This window comes from Myotis nattereri (assembly GCF_964212035.1).
Source record: "Myotis nattereri genome assembly, chromosome: X".
Classification (NCBI taxonomy): Eukaryota; Metazoa; Chordata; class Mammalia; order Chiroptera; family Vespertilionidae; genus Myotis; species Myotis nattereri.
Window position 1 is genome coordinate 24,422,159 of NC_138078.1, and position 14,478 is coordinate 24,436,636.

General features: G+C 41.8%; 1 protein-coding gene across 2 annotated transcripts in view; it reads right to left on the reverse strand.

Annotated features, from left to right (window-relative positions):
- Nucleotides 1-14,478, reverse strand: part of DMD (dystrophin) — a 2,781,977-nt gene that overhangs the window by 1,960,808 nt on the left and 806,691 nt on the right. The window lies entirely within an intron of this gene.

A 14,478-nucleotide genomic window follows, 5' to 3' on the forward strand; every position in this document is an offset into this window, starting at 1 on the left:
TGTGAATGTACCTAACTGCAGCTGAGCCAGGCAGACCCGGAACTTCCAAGAGAAAGCCCAAGGCCCCGCAGCGGCTTGCATTGCTTCACAGCTGAGCCTCTTCCTGGCTCCGGCTGTGTGGCCTCAGGCAGAGGCTGAATTAGCACCTCCTTAGATCCAGGAGCCACTGTACCCAGTGGTCAGAGGGGGACCATCCAGATTGCAACTCCTCAGATCCATAAGGGACACACTCAGGGAGCAGACTCAGTGAGCACCAAAGCCCCACTGAAGCAAGTCTTGCCCCAGAAGGGTGTCTTCAGCACAGAAGTTCTCCCACTTCAGACACAGCTGATTCTCACAGCCAATTGGCCTGGAGGTCAATTCCTCCCAGTGATCCTACAACAACCAAGGCACCAAGAGTGCACCAAGAGTGTCCACCTCAGGTAACTGGGGAGGCTGAGCCACTGGGCCCTACAGGACACCTGGCGCGCAGGGCCACTCTATCAACACAAGGAAGCAGCCAAAATGCGGAGACAAAGAAACAGGTCACAAATGGCAGAAATGGAGGAAAGCAAACGACTGGATATAGAGTTTAAGGCCATGTTTATAGGGTTTTTCAAGAATTTTATGGAAATCGCCGATAAATTTAATGAATCCCTCAATAAGTATAGTGAGACCATGGAGGACATGAAAAAGGACCAACTAGAAATTAAGCATACACTGACTGAAATAAAGAATAATTTACAGAGATCCAACAGCAGACAAGAGGATCCCAAGAATCAAGTCAAAGATTTGAAATACAAAGAAACAAAAAATACCCAACCAAAAAAGAAAAAAGAAAAGAGATTCCAAAAATATGAAGATAGTGTAAGGAACCTCTGGGACAACTTCAAGCATACCAACATCAGAATTATAGGGGTACCAGAAGGAGAGAGAGGGCAAGATATTGAAAACCTTTTTGAAGAAATAATGACAGAAAACTTCCCCTACCTGGTGAAAGAAATGGACTTACAAGTCCAGGAAGCGCAGAGAACCCCAAACAAAAGGAATCCAAAGAGGACCGCACCAAGACACATCATAATTAAAATGCCAAGAGCAAAAGATAAAGAGAGAATCTTAAAAGCAGCAAGAGAAAGACAGTCAGTTACCTACAAGGGAGTACCCATACGACTGTCAGCTGATTTCTCAACAGAAACCATGCAGGCCAGAAGAGAGTGGCAAGAAATATTCAAAGTGATGAATAGCAAGAACCTGCAACCAAGATTACTTTATCCAGCAAAGCTATCATTCAGAATAGAAGGTCAGATAAAGAGCTTCACGGATAAGAAAAAGCTAAAGGAGTTCATCACCACCAAACCAGCATTATATGAAATGCTGAAAGGTATTCTTTAAGAAGAGGAAGAAGAAAAAGGAATTCTTACCATTTGCCACAGCATGGATGGAACTGGAGAGTGGATAAATACCACAGGATCTCACTCATTTGTGGAATATAATGAACAACATAAACTGATGAACAAGGACTGATCCAGAGATGGAGAGGCATTGATTGGACTGTCGGGCCTTGGAGGGAAGGTAGGGGAGGGAAGGGGTAAGGGGAAAAGATCAACCAAAGGACTTATATGCAAGCATATAGGCCTAACCAATGGACACGGACAACGGGGGGGGTGAGGGCATGAGCGGGGGGGGGGGTAAGAGGGTAACGTGGGGACAAGGACACATATGTAATATCTTAATCAATGAAAAATATATTAAAAAAAGATATATCTTTATATAAGGACATCAATAAAGGCCTCTCTTTTTCTTTGCTGTGGCCTTCCACAACTTATGAGAAGCACCTGGTGATTAAACCCCAATATCCTTAGCTCCTCTGATTCAAACAGCTCCCCAGGACAAGATAAGCTGCACTCAAGGCTACATTCTTGCATACCCCTCTTCCCTACTGTTTTTACAACTCAGGGACAATTTGCAACAAGGTGTCTCTAGTTAGTAGAAAGTAGCTCCCCACCAACCCCAGAAGGCAAACACTTAAATCTGCATAACATCCATGCCGAGGCAGGTTTGGCTCAGTGGATAGAGCGTCAGCCTGCGGACTGAGAGGTCCCAGGTTCGATTCCGGTCAAGGGCATGTACCTGGGTTGCGGGCATATCCCCAGTAGGAGATGTGCAGGAGGCAGCTGATCGATGTTTCTCTCTCATCGATGTTTCTAACTCTCTATCTCTCTCCCTTCCTCTCTGTAAAAAATCAATAAAATATATATTTTTAAAAAAAATCCTTATCCTTGTTTACTGGCCTTTTCATGTTAGCCTCCCACAACTGGCTTCCCTCCTCAATATCTTCTTTGTCGTTAGCTGGAGAATGGCATTTAAGGTGATGAGTTGGGCCATCTAGGGGAGATACTTAGTTTTATTGGTTCTCTGCAATGTATACAGGAGGTGCACATGTTATTAAACTTATTTGTTCTCTTTTGTTAATCTGTGTTTTATACAGGAATGTCTCAGCCAAGAACCTAGAACAGCCGTGGGCAAACTAAGGCCCTCGATCCGGCCCGTTTGTTATGTAATGATGTTTACTTTGAATTTATATTAGTTCACACAAACACTCCATCCATGCTTTTGTTCCGGCCCTCCGGTCCAGTTTAAGAAAGTTTGCCCACCCCTGACCTAGAAGCATAGAGAAAAATTATTTTTTCCTCCCCTACAGAGTTATGTGGGCCAACAGAGAAACTGTGCTCTCTACTTGCTAGAGGATAATGCATGCTTATTATTGATTACTGAATTCTTTTTGATTATTGAATTGTATAGATGATGCATGTTTATATCAATATATAGATAATGCATATTATAAATAATTGGAAAAATATAATAACTATATTATTCTGATTTGTAAAATATTTTGCTCAAGTTTATGCTAAGGCATAAATCAATAGAATACAAGTGCCTTTACTGTTAAGGTCATTTAGAGAATTAAAAGTGTAAGTGTGTAAGTTTGTGTGTATATGTATGTATATATGGGCATACACATATACTCACATGCCAACGTAAAACATTGATTTAAAGTTAAACTTTGCCCTAGCTGGTTTGGCTCAGTGGATAGAGCATTGGCCTGTGGACTGAAGGGTCCCAGGTTAGATTTTGGTCAAGGGCACAGGCCTGGGTTGCAGACTAGGTCCCTGGTAAGGGGCATGCAGAGGCAGCCGATCAATGACTCTCATCATTGATGTTTCTATCTCTCTCTCGCCCTTCCTCTCTGAAAACAATAAAATATATTTAAAAAATAAAGTTAAACCGTAATAAAGTATATTTGTCATATGATTAAATGGTTATGCATGTATGAGTATTGAAAATATGCATGAGTGAAAACCAAATGCCAACTACATGAATATACCATAGAACAATTAGCCAATTGAGAAATTATTTTTGTTTACATAGGTGTATTAAAATTATTTATAATTTTTTATTACATCATAATGCTTCATTGCATATTCAGGTTTGAGAGATTAATACCTATAGCATCCAGGCAGATAAAGTATGTGGGGGAAATGGGTCCAGTGATAGTTGTGATAAATTAGTGTGCTTGCTTATCTAAAAACGGAAGTCACTTTCAAGGACAAGGCAATTGCTACCAAGCTAAAATGAGAGCCTAGAGTTTCTAGACCTATCAGATTTTCAGAAAGAAAAGCAGGACTTTTTATTTCTTTAGTATTTCAATTTTTAAATATTCTTAAGTAGTATGCATTGCTGGATTCAATCTGTAAGCCATGACTGATAAAGTATGCCTTATCTTAATTATATAGACATATATTTAGTACATGTGCATGCACACGTATATGCACACACATACCATGCTAAAGATAACTAGTTGCTAACATAAGTAAATATAATAAGCAAACCCTGTACATGCATGTAAAAATGACCTCAAAAAACAAATGCTGGTCTTTTGTGACAGGTGCATGTGTAAAAGGATTTTCATTTGAAAACTTGTATAATAAATAATAAGCATGTATTATAAAGTGATGATGTGTGTCATATTATGTATAGTTTCCTGCATTTCTCTAATAAGAGTGGGCAGATTTTTGTTTCAGGGAAAGTTCTAACTTTATATACAATTCATCAGTATATTTCCCATATGTGGGATAAAAATGCAATAGGGCGAATAAGCAATATACATAGTCTATACCTGGCCTCCAAGGTATATGGAATATAGGTAGAAATAAAGGGATGATATTTAATATTTGAATTAATCTCATAGGGGCAAAGAAAAGAGAGTTGGAGTATATACTGAAAGAAACAAATATATATTGGTGTTCGTAGGAGAGAAAAGCAGCAAGCTCTGGTTAATGTTCCACAGTATAGTGCCATTGGAATGGTGGAAGTAGAAGCCCAAGAATGTTCTAGGCTGGGTCGGCTGGTCAGAGGATATGTCTGGCTCCCAGTTCTATGGCTACAGCTGGAAGAAAGCAGTGATCCCAAACACGATGCAAATTTACATACAAATCTGAGCAAAGTGATCTCCACCAGCTGGAGCTGAGGATTCGCACCCCCTGTTCTTCCATCAAGAGAATCAGGTTGATTGCAGGGATAGAGAACAGCTACAGTCTCTTCTGATGCAGTCATCTGAGTAATCTAAAACCATCTCTAGGCTATGAAAAATTCACTTTAACAAAATTTCTATAGCTACAATTCATTCTAAAGGCAATGCCAGTCCTTGTATTTAATTAGAGATAACAATTGAAGGATTTTAAAAAAATGTGTTTTAATTAAAGAAAAAATTAAATTTTTTAAAAAAATGTTTATTCATTTTTAGAGAGAGAGAAAAGGAGAGAGAGAAACATCAGTGTGAGAGTGAAACATCAATTGGCTGCCTCCTGCACACCCTCTACTGGGGATCAAGCTGGAAACCCAGGTATGTGCCCAACCAGGAACCAAGCTGGTAACCTTTCAGTGCACAGTACAATTCCCAACCTACTAAGCCACACTGTCCAAGGCCATAGATCTTTTATCAATTTTGATAGGAATGTATGTTTTTAAAAAATTAAAACAAAAAATCACTAAAAATTGAAAGTTGTACTAGTAAAGGGGATACTGCCTTAAGGAAAGGAAGCTAGAAGCAGAAACGGGGACATTCAGACAAACTTTATAGAATTTATATTTTGTCTCAGAGCCCACCCACTAAGGGAGCAAATAGGCAAAGTCACCGAGGTATATAAGCCTTACACATAGCACTGGATGGGGTTGGTGATCAGACATGACACAATGGTACTTTATTTATTCTGGACATAATAAACTGAACTGGGGGGTTTAAATGCACTGGAGGTAATTCAATACAACAGCTAAAATGATTGACTAAGGAGCTAGAAGATCATAATCTGAGTAAAGTTGAGAGAACAAAGTATGTGCGGTTTAGCTCTGGGCTAATGAAAGAAAAGAGATAGCATCCTATATAACAAAAGCCTAGTATGCAAATTGACCAAACGGCAGAATGACCAGTGGGTGGGTGGGGGGCGGAAAGCGGGCAGTGCCAGGCCAGCCAAGGTGGGTACCAGCAGGCAGAGGGAGGGGACCGTGGCAGCAGTGGCAGGGTGATGGAGGCCAGACTGCAGCTTAGGCCCACTCCCCGCCATCAGTCAGACATCCCCCTGAGGGCTCCAAAACTGTGAGAGGGCACAGGTCAGGCTGAGGGACCCCTCCCCCCAGTGCACAGATTTTCATGCACCAAGCCTCTGGTTAAAAGTAACTGAATGGTACAAGCTTTAAAGCAGAAGAAGAGTTCTGGCACAAATGGATCTATGCAGAAAAAAAATGAGACAATTACAAAAAGGAAAACCTATTGACTGTAAGGAAAAGTGTTCTGAGATTAAATGACTGCTGTTGAAAGGGGAACCATCACAGGCAGTGATGAGGGTGTTATCTTGATGCTTGAAGCAGCTAAAATGAGACATGTTGCCGGAAAACACATTACAGAATTAATACCCCCTTGGTCCTAAGGAAATGGATGTACATCTATTTGAGGAGAAGGACTTCAGAACTGTCACACCACCAGAACACAGGGTGATGAGTCAGGATTTGCGTCTTTGTCCCAGAGGCATGAGTGTACTCTTGTTCAACCTAGTTTACTTTTATGTTAGTCAGCTTCCTTTCTGACTACTTCTGTGGCATACTGTGTGACTGATTTTGTTGCTATATAAAGGCTTTGCTAAATGAGATAATACATGTCACAATAAAAATTTAATGTGAGCTGATGCCTAAAGAGTTAAGGACATTACAAAGTATAATAGGGAATCAATCAATGCCGGTATTCCATATCATCAAAACAATGGGTTGAGAGTTTTAGTCCAGTGATGGGAAGCATTTACAAGTACATTATAAATTATTTCAATTGATACATCTCTTTTTGAAAGAGCAATAAACACATAAACACGAGGTTTCCAAGATGTCAAAGAAGGCATGCTTTGTTGTGCCTCAAAGCCTATGCTTGCCTCTGTTTTTTCCCCTGCTTTTTATTCATTCTTTCCCTCCTTGTAATAGGATTTTTGTTTAAAAAATTTCAATTACAATTTACACTCAACATTATTTTGTATTGTTTTGGGTATGCGTAGTGGTTAGACAATGATATACTTTACAAAGTGTTCCCCCTGATATTTTTAGTACCTAATTGGCACTATACATAGTTATTACAATAACTAGAGGCCCAGTGCACAAAAATTTGTGCACTGGGGGGGGGTGGTCCCTCAGCCCGGCATGTGCCCTCTCTCAATCTGGGACACCTCAGGGGATGACCACCTGCTGGCTTAGGCCTGCTCCCCAGGGGATTTGGCCTAAGCTGGCAATCAGACATCCGTCTGGCAGCCCGGCAGCCCTTGGGGGATGTCTACTTGCCAGCGGGGAGCAGACCTAAGCTGCAGTTGGACATCCTTAGCACTGCTGAGGAGGCAGTAGAGGCTCCTACCACCACTGCTGTACTGGCAGCCATCAGCCTGGCTTGTGGCTGAGCAGAGCTCCCCAATGTGGGAGCTCACTGATGACCAGAGGGCAGCTCCTGCATTGAGCGTCTGCCCCCTGATGGTCAGTGTGTGTCATAGTGACCAGTCATTCCCAGTCTTTCTGCTGTTAGGGTCAGTTTGCATATTACCCTTTTACTATATAGGATAGAGGCCTGGTGCACGGGTGGGGGGCAGCTGGTTTGCCCTGAAGGGTGTCCCGGATCAGGGTGGGGGTCCCCACTGGTGTGCCTGGCAAGCCTGGGTGAGGGGCTGATGGCTGTTTTCAGGCTGCCCGCACCCCCTTCAGGGTGGGGGTCCCTACTGGGGTGCCTGGCCAGCCTGGTTGAGGGGCTGATGGCTGTTTTCAGGCTTCTCGCACCCCCTTTAGGGTGGGGGTCCCCACTGGGGTGCCTGGCCAGTCTGGATGAGGGGCTGAGGGTTTTCAGGCTGGTCAAGCCCGCCAGTGACTGAAGCTCCCAGTCTCTCCTTTTTTTTCTTTTTTTTTGAATTCTGGGGTTTGTTTACCTTCTATAATTGAAACTTTGTTGCCACTCCAGCTCTGAGGCCACAGCTGGCTGAAAGCAGGAATCTGGGGTTTGTTTAGCTTTTATAATTGAAACATTGTTGCTTTCGGGCTCAGAGCTGGGCCGCGGCAGGTGGGGAACCTTGGCTTCTTCCATCACTGGAGCAAGCAAAGCCTTATGTTCGCTTCAGCTGCGTGGCTGCCTGCTGCTATCTTTGTTGGCAGTTAATTTGCATATCACCCTGATTAGCCAATGGGAAGCATAGCGGAGGTACAGTTAATTACCCTTTTTGTCTTTTAGTAGATAGGATAATTATTGACTAAATTTTGTAATATGATATTTGATGCAGAGAAAGAACATACTCAAATATCATATATCCAAAATAATATATAGAGGTAAGTTACAAAGCATAATTATTTAATGAACACATGCTTGTTCTAAGAATTGAACTATCAATTATAACTTCCACCTGAACCTAATATAGTGTTCATACACTACCCCTTCCCTGTGCTGCACTCCTCCGCCTATTCAGGGTTAACTACCTTTTTGCTTGTTTTTTATTGACTTTTATGTGTATGTGAACAGGAACAAAATACGCCACCCCAAAAATGCCTCTTTGGCATATTGATTATTTTGGGCTGATTATTATTATTTTTAAATATGTTTCTAATTGATTTGAGAGAGAGAAAAGAAGGGGGGGAGGGAGAGAGAGAGAGAGAGAGAGAGAGAGAGAGAGAGAGAGAGAAACATTGATTGGCTTCCTCTTACACATTCCCTACTAGGGATCGAGCCTGCAACCGAGGCATGTACCCTGACCAGGAATTGATGGGAAGATGCTCAACCAACTGAGTCACACTGACCAAGCCTGGGTTGATTATTTTTGAGAGGCTGCAACAGGAAAATCTCTAAAAAGAAGCTACCCTTTTGTAAGGGAAATATACATTTATAAGGGAAATCTCCATGTGTAAGGGGAAATCTCTCTGTACCTGGAAGAGAAGGATGACTAAATCTCTAGAAACTCTTATCAATGGAGAAGGCAAGGGCTTAAATCTATATAACAACCTTACCCTATTTACTGTGCCATTCCTAGTCACCTCCTATAATTGCCCTCCACCCACAACATCAACTTTTGTCTTAAGCTGAAGATGGCAATTAAGTTGGTGGGTTGGGCTATTTCAGGAAGTTGCTCAGTTTCTTGGGTCTCTCCCATGTATATAAGAGATATATACGTTATTAAAATTTTGTATGTTTTTCTGCTGTTAATGTTTTTATTATTAATTATTATTATTATTATTATTATTATTATTATTATTACTATGACTCTGCCAAGAACCTAGAAATGTAGAAGGAAAAATATTTTTCTCCCCTACATATGCATGCCTAAATAATATTTTGGTTAGGTCTTTCTCTGCCTGAGCTTTCTTTCCTTCCTTTTTTTTTTTGTTTTTCTGGTTTTTTTGTTTTTGTTTTTGCTTGAGCTTTCTTGAGTGCTAATACAGGTGTTAGCACAGTACAGTCCACTGGCCAGCTGACAGTTTGTTTAAAAGCATTATTAGACCAATCTACAAGCATCTGCTCACATATTTCATATAGCTGTCTTGGCACTACAATACAGTTAAGTATTTGCAATAGATATCATATAGCCTTCAAACTTAAAATATTTACTGTTTGGACCTTTAAGAAAATAGTTGCGAATGACTGATAATGAAAGTGTTTGGGGTTTTTTTTTTTTAGCATACATTATGATCTTCTTCTTCTTCTTCTTCTTCTTTTTTTTTTAATATATTTTATTGATTTTTTACAGAGAGGAAGGGAGAGAGAGAGAGAGTCAGAAACATCGATGAGAGAGAAACATCGATCAGCCGCCCCCTGCACATCCCCCACTGGGGATGTGCCCGCAACCCAGGTACATGCCCTTGACCGGAATCGAACCTGGGACCTCTCAGTCCGCAGGCCAACGCTCTATCCACTGAGCCAAACCGGTTTTGGCTTCTTTTTCTTCTTCTTCTTCTTCTTCTTCTTCTTCTTCTTCTTCTTCTTCTTCTTCCTCTTCCTCTTCCTCTTCCTCTTCCTCTTCCTCTTCTTCTTCTTCTTCTTCTTCTATGTTCTTATATGTGGCTGTAGTTCATTCACTTACTAGTACACTGCTATATGCTATTCGATAGTATGACCATAGCACATTCATTTGCCATTATAAAGACCATAGCTATGAATGTCCTGGACCCCTCCCTGGCCCAGTATAAATTTATTTTTTTAATTAATTTTTAACATTTCTTTCTGAACATGGAAGGCATAAATACTCATTAAAGAAAGTTGGAAAGAATAGTAGAACACAATTTTTTTTAATTACTCCTCCCCCCTCAAGACAACTACTATTATTTAATGGTATACCGTTTTAAATCTCTTTTGCTATGAAATTCTTCATCAATTAGCATCTATGACTGGATCACTATCATCTCAGCTTCCATTGCTTCCTTCCTGTTATGACTAGTTCACAAATCTCATTTTAATGATTTAACTAGAAAGCATTGCAGGGGAGCAAAATTTGCCACTCCAAACTGTGTCTCTTTGGGGATTATTTTAGGCTGACTATTTTTAAAAAACAGAAGACTCAGGAAGTTTTTCTTTTTCATCTCCCCCTTAACTGCCTACAAGAATTTATATAGAGGGCCTATAGAAGGAAGAGATATCCAACATAAGTACATAGAATATGGACTAAGTATGATAGACTGGGGGGACTTAGCAAGGCCTGCTTGTTCATAGTCCTCTCTGAATCCCATTATCTCTGCATGGCTTGACACATACCAGTATTTGTTAACCAAATAGCTGCTCTTCCCATCCTCCTGTAAAGTGTCTTCCTCCACTTTGAAGTCCCAGGCCCCTAACCTTTTCTCCTTAGCTCAGGATGGCATACAAGCCTTACTTGCCTGACTTATCCCTGGGTCTCATATTCTTATGTGGTTCGTGTATGTACATAATTTTTGTCTCCTCTTAATCTGTCATATGTTATTTCTGCTATTAGACCAAGCAAATATCCTAGAAGGGTAGAAGAATTTTTTTTTTCCTCCCTGGCAGTATTAAATGTAAACAATCATTGGGGAATGGAAGTGGGCATGGAGAAAGGTGTTAGTAATAGACAAAAAAAAAGAAAGTAGTGAGATTTAAGAAATCTTATTAAGTTCTTGAAATTCATATAAAGTTTAACATATGTTCTATTCTTGGTATTGCCAAAAGAACTCAGTCCAGCAAGTACAGATTCTACTTCACACCTCCACTTGAATCTCTTAAACCCATCATAAAGGGGCATAGAGCATTTTTAACCCCCAATTTTTACCTCTCATCTTCATTTAGCACAAGCTATTGCTATGCCTGCAACCCTTTCTCCAAAGCATCCAGAAATACTCCACTCCACTTGTAATTCACAGGATTGTTATTTTCATTTCTTTGTACTCTGTTTCTCTCCCTCTTTTATTTCCAGACTTAAAATTTCCCAAAAAGCTAGCCGGCCATTACATGAGTCTCTCAAATAATTAGATAAGAGAAAAGAGTGTGGCCCAAAGTGTAGGCAGGGAGAAGCTGTGGATACTCTTATCCCAAAGGTTTTGGTGCCATAGCAACCTTTATGACAGTAAAATCCTGAAATGTTACTTAGAAGACTTGTACCTAGTCCTAGTTTTTGGTGGGAGAAAACTATATATGAAAGAATCATTGCTGGTGCTTGTATCTGAGATATTTTTGTTTATGATAATTTGAATCTCCTACTTCTCCATAAAGTAATTCTGCAAGAGTTTGCAAAAATGAGTTCTACAACCAATGCTGTTGTCATAACCTGGTTATTATTTAACAGGAAAGGAGTGAAAGGGGAGATCACATAATATAAGGCATGCTTTATACAGCCTTGTCAAAAGCTGCATGTAACACTCTATAAGTCTGTTCCCTGCTATTTGATGGGGGAAGGGACTGGACAAAGGCAGTTTAGAATATGCCTAGTAAGGTCTGAGTGACTTAACCTACCTGTTTGCCCATCAATCACACCTCAAAGCAAGTCAGTGGCCAGGATGGGTGCCACTGCAAGCGTGCAAAATCTAAATAACTAAACTTCCAAAGAAAGGAAGTTTCCTTCTATCTCTATCTCTATCTCTATCTCTATCTCTATCTCTATCTCTATCTCTATCTCTATCTCTATCTCTCTATCTCTATCATCTATTTCTCTTTCTCTCTTTCAGGTCCAGGGCACCTGACTCCTGTGAGTCCATAGCAGGGGCAAGCTCCCCTCTGCCCACATGGCTCTTGGCCATGTTGGACTCCACACATGGACTAATAGGCTTTAATCTGGCCTGAAGCTGAACCACACCCGGCTGCAACATGGAACGGAAGCCCTGGACACTGGCCTTGTTTCTGGCTCTGCTGAACTCCCAGCCACCCTTCCTTCCAAGACTGGCTTGGAGGAAATGAGACATTGGACTCAGAAAAATGTAGCTCAATGCAAGTAAAATCTTCCACATGCCATCCTCCCATGGGGGCTTCTGAAAAGGCTTCTTTCAGCGGTGCCCCAAGAACCTCCACCTCACTCCCACGAGTGACCAGGGAGGTTAATTCTCTGGTAACACAAAAACTGGGTGCTTCGGTGTTGCATACAAAGGTTTACATTGTCAAAAATGTGAAATTTGATAATAATTAAGAGAAGTGGTTATTCTCAGGTGAGTTAATGTGTAATGTACATATTGACGTCATAAGAGGGTAGTGTGTGGAAATTCTCCCAAAACAACTTAATCAGGGGCCTGGCAGGACAATAATAGTTTTCTCAATCAAGGGGTTTCTGAGAAAAGTTTAATAAAGAGGTTATCAGCAGAGACGTGGACAGAATTAGGAAGATCAACAAGGCTTGATTTTCAACCCCAGAGTTGACCTTCAACCTAATGGGTTAAACTGGGAAAGGAGGCTCCCAGAATTGGAGAGCCAGAGCCACTAGAGAAGCAACAGAGAGCTGTGTAACAGAGGTCTTCGGTAGAGGATCATAGCTGATCTATGGAGCTCCTTCCAGAGCCAGGAAAACAAATACTCTATTCTTTTTCCACTCACCGAGCTCCTTCCAGGTCTCTCAAAGAGAAACCAGAGAGGTCAAGGGAACTTTGGGATGCAGTTCTTAAAGGGCAGCCTCCGGGGCACCATGTAGGGCAGGAAAGAATGGCGAGTGGATGGGAAAGGTCAGAAGAAAATATTTTACACATGACACAAAAATTTTTCCCCCCGAGTTTATCTAATATTTTGTTGGTTGTTCTTTTATACAATCCTTTTGTTTCTAAACCCTGGATAGAGCTAACACTGAGGAATTAGAAGCGGCTAGGCAATTAGGGATGGGAACACAGGAGGTGCAGCTAGTACCAGTGATGGCGAACCTATGACACACGTGTCAGAGGTGACACGCAAACTCATTTTTTTGGTTGATTTTTCTTTGCTAAATGGCATTTAAATAGATAAAATAAATATCAAAAATATAAATCTTTGTTTTACTATGGTTGCAAATATCAAAACATTTCTATATGTGACACAGCACCAGAGTTAAGTTAGGGTTTTGCAAAATTCTAACACGCTGAGATCAAAAGGTTCACCATCACTGAGCTAGACCCTGCAGGTGGGAGCAGAAACCACACCCCGTCCCATCTACTAGTAAAATCGCAAGAACAAAGGGCCCTGATCCCAGGCTAGACACACAGGGCCGAGAAAATAAGCTGGAACCCTGCTTAAAATGTGTGGATATTGCTAGGGCAGAATTCTTTGAACCTACCAATGGGAAGTTAGCAGGGCACATATTAACCCCTAGACAAAGAAGCTTCAGCAGAAACTTTCTGAGGACCCCTCTCTGCTACAGAGAGCTTTGTTACTTTACCTTCTCTAATAAAACTTTGCATTTGCTCATCTCTTTGTCCATGAATTCATTCTTTTATTTTGAGAGACAATGAACTCAGACCCGAACAGGACATTTTGGCATCAATACTACCAGAGATTTGCCAAAGTAAACACACTTAAAGCACCATTTCTGGTGCCTCAATGGAGCTATTGGATGGATGGATAGATGGATGGATGGATGGATGGATGGATGGATGGATGGATGGATGGATAGATGGAGGCAGTTGGCCATGCTACTGTTTTACAAACACATTTACATAATCCATATCTGAACATGAAGAGTCTCTCTTTACATGATAGCAGCCAATAGTAACTAATGAGGTAATCAATATTGTACTGATTCCTTGCAGTAAAGTAGCTACCCATCACCTCTGGGACTATCAGTAATTTGAGTTTGGGGGTTATGATGGTTATTTAAAGAAGTTGGATAATGCAGTGGAGTGGCTTTTCTGTGACCCCTAAATTCCCTTCATTTTATAGTGTTTCTCAATCTTGGATGCATATTAGAACCACCTGGGGAACTTTGAAAATCCAGATGCTGCCCCTCTGCTTCTGGCATCAGCTGTGAGGAGTGCTTGCCGCCATCTTTGGTGCCCGGCCGGTAGGATGGCGCTGGGCCGACGCAGTCACAGTATGGACAGCGGACGGCCACGAAGGGTTCCATTGTCTCCTGAAATTTATCCCCAGGGGCGGGGGCTGGGAGTGCCCGGTCTTTCCACTTCGCCTGCGTTGCTCCCGCCCCCGCACCACAGAGATGCGAACCTCCGTTGTCCTAGCCCTCCCTCCCTCTTCCCCGAGTGAATGCTAGAGCGTCTCCTCGTCGTTTCCTGTCGACCTCTCTGGGGCGGAAAGGGAGCATTTGGGATAGCGGGATAGCGGAAACTCAATAGGGGGGGGGCTTGTACATACCGGAAGTGTTGGGAGGGAGAACGATGTGAGGGGGCGGAGCCAGGAAGTGGAGGGGCGGGGCTTATGAGGAGGCCCAGAGAGCGTTGGGCGGCGATTTGCACTCAGGGCTTGGCGCTAGCGGTCCTCTGTGTTGCTCCCGTGGCAGAGACACGCTTGTCGTCTGGGCGAAGCGAACT